The sequence below is a fragment of the Trichoplusia ni genome, chromosome 8 (assembly GCF_003590095.1).
Source record: "Trichoplusia ni isolate ovarian cell line Hi5 chromosome 8, tn1, whole genome shotgun sequence".
NCBI lineage: Eukaryota > Metazoa > Arthropoda > Insecta > Lepidoptera > Noctuidae > Trichoplusia > Trichoplusia ni.
In genome coordinates, this window is record NC_039485.1 from 11456866 (window position 1) to 11473363 (window position 16498).

Sequence of the window (16498 nt, forward strand, 5' to 3'; positions counted from 1 at the left end):
CATTCCTGAAATAATTGTGGAGCTTTTTATAGATGCCTACTTTGGCGCGCGACGGTGTCCCAACGCCACTAGTTGAAATTTGAAACTTTTTTTTGCGAAGGTCTCTATTGTGGGGGACCAGGCTTGTGTGTGGCCCTCCCCTAAACTGTCCAGGGCAGTTGAACACTTGCGAACCTTGCCGCCGACAATATGATGTATGAAAAGACGGGACGTGTCTTAATTACATAATTTGATACTAGGTATTGAGATGCAGTCGCTTCTTCGTAGCTACTGTCTTGTCTACACAAATTCATATTATAGGTACCGTGAATGTCCAAAGCGTACTTATTTGTGACGTCAGGTAATGATCCTCGTTAAAATTTTTATTCAAATAGCGCATGAAAATCTCGATTATAAGGGTGAGATGAGAAAAAATGTAAGAGGGTTTTTACCGGTTCTTTCTACATTTCTCCATAGATGGCGCTGGCGCATAGTCTAAAACTTAGTTCACAGTTCAATAGATGGCGTTGCTAGTGTCTTAATTGGATATACAGGATATGGACGATGACGCAATTTTATAAATTTAACGATGAACACAATCAAAATACTTATAAAAAATACAAAAAATATAATAAAGCAAGTCGCCAGTAAAGTATTATATAATAGTGCAAGTAGAAATACAAGATGGCTAGCCTTACTTAATTCAACTTAATTGTACTTGTAAATGAACTAAAAATAAAAAGTAAATGTTTCTTTTTGGGGCAAGAATAAAGAAAACATGCAGCACGTCAAACAAAAATATTATAAAAAAAGCTGTGATTTATTCGTAGAATTTCGTTTATAATTTTCTCTTAATAATAATAAGAGTCTCTCTCTTAAAAATATAATAATTATCTTATGTAATATAATTAAAAAAAAAAAACAAAAAAAAATAGCAAAAGTTGAAATAATGGACTTTTAATGGAGATGCTGGGATTTGAACCCAGGACTTTCAGCATGCGAAGCAGACACTCTACCACTGAGTTACATCCCCTGTACTGCGTTGACCGAAATATATATACCTTTTCAACACTGTCATTTGTCTTTGTAACAGTTGAAATTTTTACTGAAAACCTTTTTCTGTTGCTGTTAAAGATTTAAAAATCGAGATAAAGCGACGGTTGGTACAGCCATTAACATGATGGACGATCTCATTTTTTTATATTTGTCAGCGTACGGAACCATCAGCGTCACATCAGGATCCGGATGTCGATATTTCTCAAAAAAGCTGAGATAATGAGAAGTAATATTAAAATTAAAATCCTAACTATTTCATTAATATGACATAGTAACATTACATGGCGTAGGTACCTTGTGACGTCATGCACTTGAATTATTGTAGGTAACAATTATGTTGTTATCTATGTTAAAACAAATACTATAACTAACACCTCTTAGTAGCGTCGATCTAATACGAATTAAATACAGTAATCTGGCCGTAAAAACGTTGGATGAATTGTGTAAAAGACGATATGGTTGCAAAGAGTGTTTTGTGAGATGACGTCAGAAGAATGGAAGAAGAAGATATGAAATAATTGGGAGAAGGGCAGCCGGCAGGGGAATGAAGATGATGATGACTCCGGCCACTGTCATAAAATAAATGAAAGTTTGACTCTTCATTTTGTCTGCTATTGTTTATGTGTTCACTGGTATTCTGTATGGGCGAGCAATCCCGTGACTCTGGCTAAAGCAGTAGGGCCCGGGTCGTTTTTTATCGGTGGAAGTCCGACATATCCCCACGCCGAGCCCTCGACCTGGGATGAAGTCATTAGCGTTTCACCCCGGAAAAAGGAGTATTTTGTACCCCCTTTCTATAATCGCGTTGAATTTGGGGAGTGGAGCATCACGTTTTTTTCTTTCGTTCTGTCCTGTTACTCGCCGCCCTTTTCTATCATATTAAAGTAAATAAATAAATGCTGACAACATCACTTACATTGGTCTGAACCCAAAGTAAGTTGCTAAAGCACTTGTGTTAAGGAATTCAGATACAACGAAGGTACCACAAACACCCAGACCCGAGACAATGCAGAAATGTGAATTTTTACATTGACCCGACCGGGGATTGAACCTGGGACCTCGGACCTAGCGACACCTTGAAATCGGTGCGTACGCAATATTACTTTTAGCATCCATCCATATTTTCTTTTGCTTCCTTCATCGTCTCTATCCATATATTCTGATCTCTGTTCGGAGATAAATAATATTTGTTTAACTTACAATCGGAACAAGCGTAAGTAATAAACGTGATGTAATTTCTGAGGAACCACGCTTTAACACAGATGTTATAATTATTTAAGTACATAATTCTGTAAGTACATGTTTTTGTGGACCGGATATTCGTAATATCCAGTTTTACATTGTTATTAATCTACATTTATTTTTTGTCAAATTTATTAATAATTAAATGTAAGATATTCTATCTATAAATACTGATGTGGACATCAAACCATTCGAATTGAATCTCCGTATTAAATACAAATATGAAGTTTATGGCCTGCCTGTATTCATTATATAACAGTAATAATTTATTAATACAATCATTATTTCAAAATAACTATCGATCATTAATCTTAATTTAATTAGTTGCAGTTGTGATAATCTACAACTGTGTATTTGATTAGAATCTAATACTAATTCGTAACACTGACTCAGAGAGAACATTCATTTAAAATGATACAACTACAACATCCTGTGTCTATTCTAATTATGTCTTAGTTTCAAAACAACTAAGTTTTGTGACTAGTGTCTAGACATAACCTATTGTTACCTCTTGTGTAATAGGCCTGTTATATTTATAACCAGTCATTCATGCGAACGTTGTGCTGGTCTCGTGTTCATCCGAGGACGTTCCCAAGAACGGATCCTTAGTTTTTCTTTTGGGTTATGCGAAGCCCAATCATTGAAATACATCTGCTGGTGTTGGACTTTGACTGACTATAAATAAAAGACCGTCATTGCAAAGCGTTGAAATAGGCTGAGGATGCTTAAACTCCTTTAATATTATAAGTTCAAAGCGAATGTACTGATAGTTATGAAATAATTTGAGCTCGTGGCTAAGCTTCATCTGCATAATGGACAGGTTAAGCTGCGCTTGATGCGGTTGGTCTGTAGATGGGTGACCGACTGTGTCATAACGAGTTCCTCCGTGTTTCGGAAGGCACGTTGAATTGTGCGTCCCGGCTGTTATTCATACGTCTTTGACGCTTGCAACTCGCAGAAGCTTGAAAGTCTGACAATCAGTCTATTTAAAGGGTATCGTGTTGCCCAGGTAACTGGATTGAGGAGGTCAGATAGGCGGTCGCTCCTTGTAAAACTGGTATTTAGCTGATGCCGGTTAAACTGGTAGCCGACCCCAACATAGTTGGGAAAAGGCTAGGCCGATGACTCTGAATTTTCTTATATGCTTGTAAATTGTTGTTCTAATCATGTTTTTATGTTAAACTTTTCAGGTGTATGGGAAGTTCCTATGGTGATGTGGCCGATTCCAACTTAGTTAGAAAAAGGCTAGGCCGATGATATGAAATAACATTTTATTAGATTCCAGGAAAACAGTAAATTCCCAAGAACTTCTTAGTTCATCAACTAATTGATTCATGATTGATTGAGGTCGTTACGCTAATGTGATGTGCTATTACGTTAGATAACAAACGCAATACTTAATGTTACATGTTTTTGTTTAGTTTGTGTTCTGTTGATAAAACAATAGCTAATTAGTTAATTAGTGGAAGGTAGTTGCTTAAGTTTCGTTAATGTCAGGTTGTAGCCTGGATAAATAATTATTACAAGGTTTAAGTTGAGTTATAGTTGGAGGAGTTTAAAAAAATATAAACGGAAATTGTAAGTAGTTTCTTTACGTTAGTGGAATACTTATAATTTTTAGGTTCTTCAGTTATTCATCATACCATTCATTGCATTCCACAACGTGTGTCATTATCGAGGATATAGTGATATATATTAACACTCTGATTCACACAATTTAAATATTTACAAAAATATATATAGTTTCACATGTAACGAAACCATGGCGCGATCTAATTCGATCCCAACGCCAATCGAGGCTTGGGTCAAACCATTTTACAATGAATGTTGGACTATATTTAAAAATGCAATTGATCGCGCTACGGCTTCGCATACAACGTTGAACAGTGTCTGTGTTTATTTACTTTATTAATCGACTTCGAAAAGAAGGATTTTATCAATTCGTCTGTATTTTATGTTTGTTACCTCAGAACTTGGATTTTGTTGACACTATTTTCACTTTTCCTGAAGCGACACATATTTGGTTCCATAAAAATTTCACTATTATTTGTCTCAGTAGTTTTTATTTTAAGTCGCTTGTATGTTTTTTACAAATTTTGACTTGCATTTGTCGATAAGACCTATTGTAAAACTAAATTTTAACCTAATAAGTACAAGACAAGTTAGTTCCTCAGGTACTTCACCTATTTTCGCAACAGTTAATGAAACTCGATACTCGTTTCCCCAGTATTACACACATCCTACAAGGTTTATAGTAGAACGCTAGTCAGGTTACCGGCCTATTGGCCTGGTTCACTTAATGGCCTATTTACCCATACGCGACGCGTGTGAGGGGACAGATCCGACTATGTATGAGTTAATCTGTTTTATACCGACGTACGGCGAAAGTAATATAATATTCCACAACTTTCACACAACGCCATCTAGTCTCAAACTTAACAAAGCTTGTATTATGAGGACTCGACATATATGTTTTCAAATACATGCAGAACAGACCCAGAACATACCCAGACACAGAACAAATGTTTGTGTGCTCATCACACAAACATTTGTCATAGGTTGGAATCGAACCCACGGCCTCCGGTATAGCAGTCAGGGCACCTAACCACTAGGCCAACTGTCCAGCTTTACCTAATAATCTCTAATTATTGTTTTTTTTAGGAACAATCAAGGACAGACATTTAAAGTACGGGGAGATTAAATATTTCGAAAATTAAAATATAAATAGTTAAGTCACACGCGTGTCAATGCTCTCCTATTACGTAGCTTTAATTAAAAATCTTTCATATTATATCTAAACTCAGTAGTTTCTGAATTCCATTTTCTCAGTTTCAAAATTGCTTTTACAGTTGATACTAAATGCCTTCAACAGTATCCACAAAACTGTAATGACTACCGTTGTAGCCACAACATGTAATTTACTTGTTAAAGGTAACCGTGTCTCAATCAACGCCTCTAGAATGATCTCGACTGACCGCAGCCATCAGCCGGCCTTGACACGGCGTTCGTCAGGAAGAGATCAATTCATCAAAGATGTCTTCCAGCTAAAAATAGAAAGAAAGAATTCAAAAGATATCTTAATTTGCAAGTAAAGTGCGGAAGCGATTAAAGTTCTGAGCTCTTGTTCCGGTTATGCCGTTAAGGTTGCAAGGTGGACGCCTAGATCGATCATATGGCGAAATGGGTGGTAAAGTAATTTGTGGTGGGGTTATCTTGTTTTACTTTTAATTTTTAGTCGGATAATTTGTCTCTTGGTAAATTACCCGTCGTGAGAACAAATCAGGAGATTGTCTCTTAATTCTTGACCGTCAAAAGCAGGTCGCAGCTGCACTTTAGCTGGGTGCATTCAAGGAGGATTGTTTAAATAAGTATTTTCTGTGTTTTCATTCTTCAAGCTCAAAATTATGAATAAACAATAAAAAGGTGTGTTATGTCTACGCCTTTAAAGTATAAGTATGTATTTTCTTAAATAAATTGGACGATCTCATGTGGGGTTTGCATTTATTCTATACTTTCAGTGAATACTTATGTCACTACCCTTTACCTAGGTATCCGTGAATCTACACAACTAACACATTACATGAATACAATTAATTACACAAGTGGATCCGCACGAGGCTTGCGAAACAATGCCTTTGTAATGACATTTAATAGATTTAACAGTGACCAGGAAACGGTCATGTTTACTAGTTAACCGAGTTTTCCTATTCAAAGATAATTCTAACCTGCTTTGACCCCGCTTTGTTTTGGAATGCAAATACAATTGTTTTGAAACTAATTTACCTTTTGGACTTCACTCGTAAATAAATCATTTGGTTCACCACCTACTTAAGTACTCAATATTGTGTTAAAAGAAATATTTGTTTACGTAAATGTAGATTTAAATTGAAGTGGTTGTTTGTTATGAAACAAAGGAATGTCGCGCGGTCGTGAAGTCGTCCTGTGTAGTACGCTGTTCAGCAGTACAGAGAGATGTGAATTCAAAGTGTGATGGTGTTGCTTGGTATAGAGAGTGGCGTCTTTCTTCCACAATAGGAATAATGTTATCTAAAGGCGGTGGTATGAGATGAGATGGCACGACGAACTGAACGACTGAAAAATCTAAGGGAGGCCTTTGCCCTGCTGTGGGACAGTTATGGCTAGAACAAAAAAGGTGAAGGATAAGTAACTAGTGAGGATCTACTACCACGTCTTAAAGTTATATTATTATAGTTGAGGAAGCGTGACAGTTATATAAACGGAGGAATGTTCTTCTGCACCCGCTTAAATACGTGCGTACGTCCTGAACTTTTTTTGGAGTGTCTTTTTGCATATGACTTGAATTTGAAAGTTTGTCAATACCCCGCGGTGGCGGCAAGTCAGAAGGATTACATTTCGTAGAACGGCAATGGTTTTTGTAAATAAAAAAGAATAGAAGTTTATGTACATAATGATGTTTAACCTATTCTTTCCGGGAATTCTAAAATGTCGAACCTAACTAAGTAGCTACGTTTTAAGCTGATGTACATAACAAAAAAAATGTTTAATGTTTCTACAAGTTTTTGCCATTATTAGGAAATGAATGCTAAATTCTAAAGATGTTTAATTTAATGATATGGCGTGATGTAGTTATGGTAGCTACATCACGCCATGTGTGATGATTTATTACAAATTTAATTTAACCTGACTCTTATGAGTGTTTCAAGTGTAAAAAAAATATATTTGTTATTTATTGTTGCTTTACTAAGTGAATTCATTACTAGCGCAGATACATTCATATAACGTATTAGTTGTGTATTAAATTAAAGTATTGACTGAAGATAAAAAGTGGTATGTTCCCGTGCTATATCAATACCAAATCTCATTGAAAACAGTTCAGTAGTTTAAGAATGAAAGAGTAACAATGATCCATATCCATCCTTCAAACTTTTGCTTTTATAACATAAGTAAGGATAGTCTTTCGATCGTGAATCGAATCGTGAATTCGTGGATCGATTATAACGAATTAGTAGTATGACTTGAATAGATGTGAATATCACAATAATACTTAACTAGCTCACCACCCGGCTAGGACCGAGCCCGTGCCGAACGGCGCGTTCGTGGACCACGCGCACCTCAGACAACTATTTAGTAATCTGTGGGTCAGATGCCTGCAGCGCGCTGCACCAAGAATGTAGCATTTAAGAAAAATGGTATTTAAAATTCAAAAGTGCAGATTAAAACACTTACGAAATAGGTCCTTAAGCGAAATATACCAATTTGAAAAAAAAACAACACAATTTTCTTTCTTTTTAAAATACTCCCGCAGTTATTAATTTAATCCTCGATAACTACAACATACTAACCTATATTCTAATTAGATCATCCTAAGCCACTAATTATTCTAGTGACGTTTAAAAGAAGAACAAAAAGTTTTTTTTTAATTTCAAATTCCTTTAATTAAGCACTGTAATTGCCAGTTCTGCTTGGTTTTCTATATTAAATATTAATTAGTCGTTTCGGTTGTCTGGCCATTTATTAACATATATTAAAGTTAATTAATGTTAGTGTACTTGGTAAATTCTTTGGCTTATTTTTTTAACTTAATATAGAGTTTAATATAAAAAGGAGAGTGGTTTATGTGGTTTTGTTTTTTCATTTGTAGAGTTAAAATTTCATTGAATTTTGGAATGGGTTATCTTAATTTGTTTCTATTAACTTAGGAACTAAGATACAGTGTTAGCATCAGACATTGCCATCGTGTACACTGAAGCCAGTTCAAAATTTTGCCTTAGTGCCTTGCTCTGTGCTATTTAGTATTAGTATTCTTGGTCTTTAGTCTGCTCCACTCCGACTTGTTGCTATTCTGGACTAATTTCACCCATTCTCATCACTCGAAGATTTAACATTGTCAATAAATCAAAAGTCAGTCAAAAATATGTAATTTCCCTTATGATATAACTTCAGTTTCATATTATTTATAGTTTCCGATATTTAAAAACAAGAAAATAGTATCTATAATGGAAGCGCTTGAATTCCGAAAGCCCATTCACGTGACGATCGTATTTCACATCAAATTACTAACTACGAAATCGGCAATTCTAGTTTTCATAACAAATTAACACTCTTTGTAACTATTTATTGTGAAAACGTCATACAATTGTGATTTTCCATCAATGAAATCTGTGGTTCATCGAACGTTTATAGAAATGAGATAAACAAAAGCAGGATGATACCAAATACGTGTGAATCTTCATTAGCACTGCTGGTGTAGGTTCGAGAACAGGATATAGGATTGTTACTATTTATCACTGCTTATTACAATATCGAGTTGGAATATTTTTGGCGCTGAGCTCATTGATGTACATCTGATTGGCAAAGCAGAAGGTTTTAGTCAGATCCTGATCCCTGGATTCATGGACTTAATTCACGGTAGTCCACGTCATTACAGTATCGTTTTGGAATATTTTTGGCGCTGAGCTCATTGATGTATATCTGATTGGCAGAAGCAGAAGATTTTAGTCGTATCTTGATGCCTGGCATCTTGGACTTTATTTATTGTTAGTCCGCGAAGGTACTTAGTGTAGGACCTAGGATGAACCGAAGACTTGAATCGTGTTAGTCAAGATTCAAAAGGCGGAGAACTTAGCACATAGAGAACTTGTTAAAACAGAAGTAGAATAAGTGGATCAAAGAGACATTAACCGATTTTTGTTTTGAATTTAATGTTTAATTTTGGGTACGAAAAGCAGATTTCCGTGTTTTTGATAAGCCGAACATTTATATCTGTTATTTGTCATTTAATTATTTTATACATTTTCTTTTCTGCAACTTCACGTAGAAACGCTTTTTTTCAGAGTTTAGTGATGATTTCGTATTAGTAAACAATTACTGTGACGTTTTTAAAACCCACGTTGTTAACTGCTGTCAGGTTTATTAAAAGATTTAGATTACAATCCGCATGTATTGCCATGCTTTCAAATTCACGTGTTCATAACATTAACGATTGTATTTTACCTCCCTACGTATAGCGAGTTTGATAACGAATTACATAATATTTACGTATGTATTGATTCAGTGTATTATGTCATACAATATTAAACATTAATTAAATCTTCCTTAACAACAGTTAGTGAGTTGTTGAGTTTATTAGTTCAGTTAATTATTATTTTAACGTTAACTACCTATTTAAGTGTTTTGTTAAATATGACATACGAATTGATGAGCACGTAGCCGCTGAACTTTGTCATTTTAAATGATTAAACGTGATATTTGTCTTGTGTTAAAAGTCAATAAGATTAAATGAAAGGTCGACACAAAAATTTAAAACCCCTGACGCTATAAACTTTTACACCCCAACATTTTTAAATTACTTTACTGATTTTTATCAAACATGTCTACTACAACTCGCCTCCCCTTTAATTCAAAACATCCTAAAATCGTTCATCCTTTCGGGAGCTATGATACTACGGACAGACCCTTTTTTTCCCTCGGGGGAGGAAATGGGTAGTGTTAGACTTTTACTGAACATCCTCCGGGTTTGTGTGTCGGTGTATGGCAATCCGTTGCAATCCTTCACACAGCCGCCAAATTTATAACACCGTTATACGCGAAATTGCGTGTACAATAGTATTCTGTTACAGGAAACGGTTGTGATGTAACATCGCGCGACATCGTACGACTTTTGTCCAGCCAACTCGCTGCCCACGCGCCACAGAAGATTCGTTTACATGAGATGAGCGATACAATACACAAAACTGGTGACTAGATCGATTAAAAGCTGATGGCTACAAACTTATTTACAGAGTATGAACTTCTTCTTTTTGCAATAAATATCTAAAGGTTTTGAAGAATGCATATAGCATTTTAATATGAGGAGTACATGGAGAAAAGGTAGAAAAAAATCTTGTAATGGAAGTCTTGGCTACTTTTATACTCGAGAATCTGGTAATACTTTTTGGGGTCCAGCCCTTCTCAACAAGTAACGTTTGAAAATTGTATGGAAATGAACTTTCTTTTTGATCTTGACCTGTCAACTCCATAAATTCGCATGTTCTCTATTAACGATAACCATTGCAGAAATGACGCTTGTCTAGAAGGCACGATCAGTTAGAAACATCCTTTTTGTCAGTTGTTTGGAGTGGATTTTCGGCCTTTCATTTTCAAGTAACAGATAGTCGAGTTGTTTCGTCTGGGCGTTCGGAGGCCAAAGCCGGCGCGATCGGTCATTGCGCGAGTCACATTTTATTGGACCTAACCTGCACAACAATGCAAGTTAAAATTGTTCACAGACATTCACCAATCTTTGTTATTTTAGATTCCAATTGAGAATTATTGAGGATAGGAATGTACGGAAATTAAAAAATGGAATATTTTTACTGCATTTCTAGTGTTTTCCACTATACGAAGAATATAATATATTAAATTACACACCTAGTATTGTAGAAATTAATAAAAGGTGTTTTTTCTCCTTACATTTTCCTTGTTTACTAGGTAAATTTTTGTAGTAGGTTTCCACTCTTTTTTACCTGTAAAACGTTACTACAATTATTACGAAATAATCATGTACAAGCACGGACATTGAATATGTTGTTTGTTTATATTTTTTCATAAGGAAGACTTCGTTGTACTCGAACATAATTGATTTCATTCACAGCCGCTGAATGAATTGCACAATTTGTTTACTCAAGGATGGTATTCTTAATTGGTTTCCTACGTTATAGGTCATCTGTCAGCAATTAGCGGGAGATGATAAAAAAATATCTTCGATCGTGACGTCATTTACAAGTAAATACTATGGATGTGTCGTCACACACAGCTGTGATAACAGCGAAACTACAAAAGGTGATGTGAATTACAAATTATTATAGCTGTAACTTGATAATTATGAGTAAAATGAATTCTAAGCAGTTTAGCTGTGCCCAAGTTCCTCCTTATATTGGATTTCACCTAAATTTGGAAGTAGGATATTAGTTCTGTTTATATGTCTTCATTGTATCCTACTTCCAAATTTAGGTGCGTTTAAATGTGTCCCTACATGCGTACTGGTAATTGAAAATTCGAACGTAAGAAATGGCGCCGTAAACTTTTTACCACTGACGTAACTTTTTAAGAGTTCATAGCGTGTTCCACCTCCAGTGCTAAGCTAACATCGTCTTCATGAATACTAATGCCCTCTTATTTACGATCTACATTTTCCTGTATATCTGGAAATCGATTTTGTTTGCCTACATATATAATCTACAATAAAATATTTACACTACAAACCCAATTCCAATGTATTGGTTCAGAAACAAATAGACGTTTGGTCAAATATTGGTTGATGTATCGGTCAAAGTAAAGTTCAGCTAAGGTTTGTTCGCGTCGAAAGTTCTAGATGGATTTTAATTTGACCAACATTGGCCCAACAGAAACTGGGGCATGGCGTGAGCGTGGTATTGTGTACCAGAGGGAAGTGTAGATTACTCGCTACTAATAGGGATGTGGATGCTTCTTTTGTGTGCATCGTATGATGCGGGATGACTGTCGATTATGGATCGAATGTTCTCGAAGGCGAGATGGAAGGACGGCTTAATTCGTAACCTCTATCTGTTATTCTTTGGGAGGCAGGTGTATTTTTGAATGAAACACATAATTCCATATAATTCTATTATTCTATATGATCTATACCTCGTTATCTATATAAATGTTTATACATTCCCTCTTAAATGAAAAGGAAAAAGTATTTTGTGGGACCTAGACGAAGATACGGTGTTTTCTGCTAATCTTCGCCAGTTGGACATAGAAGAACCTTTATACCAAAAATTTCAATAAAAACCTTTTAAATTCTTTATTCATAAGCAACATTTTTTTGTTTTTAAGGTATCGAACATTGTATCGGCGTTATAAGAGCCATTATAGCACAATTGACAGTTAATTACTGTCACTATGAACCATATGAATTTATTATTCTGAGCATTGTCAAGTGAAAGTCGATACAATCACTCGATCCCAGAGGGCGCAAGCCAGTTTATAGAAACTAAACTTTAATTACTTACTCATCAACGGAATATATCTGCATGCATTTACGTTTTTATTTGTCAAATAAATGTCATTACGGTACGACAGTATACACGGAACAGATGCGCTGGCGTCGGTCTGTGACTAGATAAATTGACACTAAAACAATAGTGTTTTATGATAATTGTTATAGGAAGTTAGTTTTTTATTTAATTCCATGGCGCATAAAAACTTGTCTGTTAAGAAAACAGCGGAATTTAGCTGTTAAGAAAAGAACAAAATAGTTTTTGCTCAACCTGGTGTTTGTTGTCTTGGTTTCCATTCTCATCACGTTAATCATAATAGCTTTAGGAATAATATGAAGAAATCATGAGACCAATGGTCGTGAACCTCAGCACTTAATAACCTCAACGGATCTCATTGATTCCAGATTGGAAATCATCAAATAACTCCTGCCTCCTCCCCCGTTGCGCGGAAAGGAGTGACAGACTTTTACCTTATGTAACGGGGCCCCGGTAACACTTTTGGACAATCGCTTTTGCTACGCAGGCCTCAGAGGGCCTAATGGGCCTCTCTTAGCTTGGTGACGTCCCTTTCAGGCGCACGTGAAACGCGAACGCGCTGTCCTGCACGGGCCTGGTGCTGGTGAGGCTGTGAAGTCTACCCAGCCTTACTTGTCATCTTGATGGTAGGCCTTCCAACCTTCTGCAAACTACAGAACATTATCTATCTACTGACTTTTTTCCAGTTCTACGCCTATTCCAATATTACATCCGGATAGATGATCATTCTTATTTCGATTCCGTTCATTCCGTTCAAGTCAACTTAGCGGTCACTCACACCTGCGTCACAACTAAATAAATACTTATCTAGCGTGTGATCTTTAGTACAATTGTTCGCAATTCACTCTGGAACTACCATCACATATCAAAGCAAGACGGTTGTAGGTATAGAAGGGAGATAGCGCTATACAGGTTGTAAAGCGGCATCTCGTTTCCGCATTGCGCACAGTTTTGTTTTAAAAGGTGGTGATAGCAAAGTTGATGTCACGTAGACCCGATCCAGAGACGAAAATATTTGTACGACTAAGTGTTACTTTAGTGATGTAATGTTTGTTCATCTGTTTAGAGATAAAATCAGAACTGATTTCGGTAGGTCATTATGATCATCTCTGTTTATTCATAGCAGTCGTGTGCGTGACATAGGTAGATGTTAAGACGCACTATATACGAGATATTTTAAATAATGTTTAATCAGTTTCTGCAAACTGCTAAGCATAACGAGATTTTTGTTGGTGTTGTTTTCCCTAATCTCGGACTATGAATGCTACATCGGACAATCTAATAAGTGTTAAATTGCAGCCACAGACATAAAATACATCTTCTTGTCTTTAGGCTTATCGAAGTATCCAGATAAAAGCACAAAGTGTGATTGATCGAATGCAATTTCCATACAATTTAGTCATTCTTATCTATTTAGTCATTTACAATTTCACTAGTCTAAAGATCATCATCATCCTACCTTTATCCCAACTTTCGGGCCGGCTTTCAGTCTAAAAAGATGCAGCTAAGTACCACCAAGTTTTTTCAAGGCGACAGCCTATCTGACCTTTTCAACTCGCCAGGGCAACACGAAACTTCTTAGTAAGACTGGTTGTCAGACTGTCTAGCTTTTGACTAGTGTGGCTTAACTTGTGCGTGTGGTTTAGCCACGACCTTCTCAAAACTTCTGTAAAATAGACCACCCTTTATTTCTTCGTACAAGCGTTTACATCAACGTTTATCACATGTAACAGGTCCGAGCGATCAATGTCACGATAATTAACAAGTGTTTATTTACAAACAGTCGTAAGCATAGGATCTGCATTGTGTAGAGGGGCACGACCTCCGCATCCGATGTTCCGAGTTGCGACAGATGTTCTAGCACTCAATGATTTGTACAGGCAGCAAAAAAAGTCGACAGGCACCAGAGTACAATTGAACTCATTTGATTTTATTGGGACTGGGAAACAAAGTAACTTAAAATGGTATAATAACTTAGAATGGTATAAAAACTAAATTAAAATCAAGGTATTTTGTTTTAATGAATTTATAAAATCAGCGGTTGCTCATCAAGTTTTGTTGCTGACCGTACGATTTAAGTGATATGTGACTAGTATTGGAATGGGAATTGACACGAATTTGAATTTGGAATGGCTTTAAGACATGTGAAGGTGGACTTTACAAATGTAGAGTACTCTTTTTAAATTTTCACGGTTTCTTCTGGCAACTGCTTACTAGAATCAAGACTGGTTTGAGACAGAATTGTAGTACATATACAAGTATATTTTACTTGATATGTCATCGTACAGTACGATGACATATCAAGTACTTATACTTGTACGCATAAGACAGATTGGTCAAAAATTTGTTTTAATCTTTGTAGATAATGCAATATTCTTTCTTCAGTGTCTTGTCTTAACTGTGCGCTTATTTTTCCATGATTTATTTTGTTTCCTTTTGCTCTTTCTACTAATGTTACGTTAGGAAAACAGTAAGATGCACATATTGAACTGTGCAAATTGTGTTGACACACTTGATTCTCCACACAATCATAACCAGTAACCTACTGACGGACAAATACATTTGGCAAGCGCAAACATTGATTTAATCAAGAGGGTATACCGTAACAACTGTAAAGTCGATATTTCTTACATGGGAACTCTAGTACCTAAATAAGAAAGAGAATAACATATGTCAGTCAGTTTTAAGTCACCGTTAACTTTAGGAGATCTTTAGGAGACTCACACCTTTTTAGCTCTATTCGGCTTATGTCCATAGAAAATAAAGATTTTGTATGGAAATGCGTACACTTGCGGAAAGGAACGGATACGTCTCCAAACACTGGATTCAAACTGCACGGATAGCCAGGTGGTTGAGGTTACGATGCCAAACTCACTGAATGCCACGTCGTGAGTTCGACCCTGCGTAGGACAAGCACAAGCGTGAAGCACAATGCTTGTCCCGAGTCTGACCTCAGCACATGAATGGCTTAAATGTTTAGGAAAACCCACGGAAACACGAAGATTAAATTATGTAAAGCGGGATTCGTTTGTTTCAACAAAGCCTTTTCTTCCTGATAATCTGAATATGTGAGTAGACCCTAATGCTTTTTCCATAGCTTACGCGTAGAGAAGAAACGCATTCAAACTCAAACATATTTTTTAAATAAAACTCCGTATGGGTGTTTTAGGGCATGCAGTCCTAGAAAAACTTGTCTCCATTGTGGTTATCGATAAACGCTTTGACGTTTACCCTAGTTTTGTGTCTAATGTTGATATGATGTGGATTTAATTAATATTACTAATCATAATTGCTTTATAAATTATGTATGTAAATATTTTCCTAATTTGACATTGTGTTTTGTCTTTTATCGTCATCATTAATTTTATGATAATTGTTTTTATGGCATCCTTAAACACTTATAGCAGCTGTAAAATACTTCAAGAATTATTAAGAGATTTAATTTAAATTAAGACAATGTAAACTTGACTTGATTTATATCCTAAGTAAGCATGCATATGCCGTACCGGTTGGAGGTTAGAGAATTATAATAAATATTTATTTAAAATCTTCCTTTGGGCTTCCAGTTTGACGCGCGACGCTGGCTCCGCGTCATGATTTAGGACTCCGGTTGTATCCGAAATTAGTCGGGAAATCCCGACACGCTAAGACGAGCAGAACTTTTATAAATAAATAATTATGTATCTGGCTCAAGAAAGTTGATTATTATAAATAAATTGCAGATTTTCGTTAAGTCTTACAGATGTTTTTAATTAGTTCTTAGCAACAAAGTATCTCGTTATATTGTAATTGTTTAACAAATGTACAATAAATAACATGCTACATTATAATCTGTCATAATTATAATAATTACAAGAAATCTAGTGACAATATTGCTAATTGAAATTAAAATAAGACGTATTCAGTTATTCATTAGTGACTTGTTAAAATAATAAACAAAAGAATGTTATAAAAACTCAAAATAATGAAACCTCTTACAGTAATTAATGTTGTTTAGCAACATTCTTTAGTAATTTCTTGAGTCAATACTTCATCACTGTTTTAAATTGTCCGTTTGCACTGGCTGTCCATAAATAATGCTTAGAGTTCTAGAAAAGTACTTATTCGTAACTTTTTATCAAAGTTTATTGACTATGTCGAGAACAAAAAAAATATGACGCGTGTTAAGTCAAATAAAACTTTTTACAGTTGGCTCTCAGTTC

At 35.6% G+C, this 16498-nt stretch overlaps 1 non-coding gene across 1 annotated transcript; it reads right to left on the minus strand.

The window, feature by feature from the left end:
• Positions 1–940: 940 nt before the first annotated feature.
• On the minus strand, positions 941–1012 carry Trnaa-cgc. The gene has a single exon. It is a non-coding gene; the product is annotated as a tRNA-Ala (tRNA).
• Positions 1013–16498: the final 15486 nt, after the last annotated feature.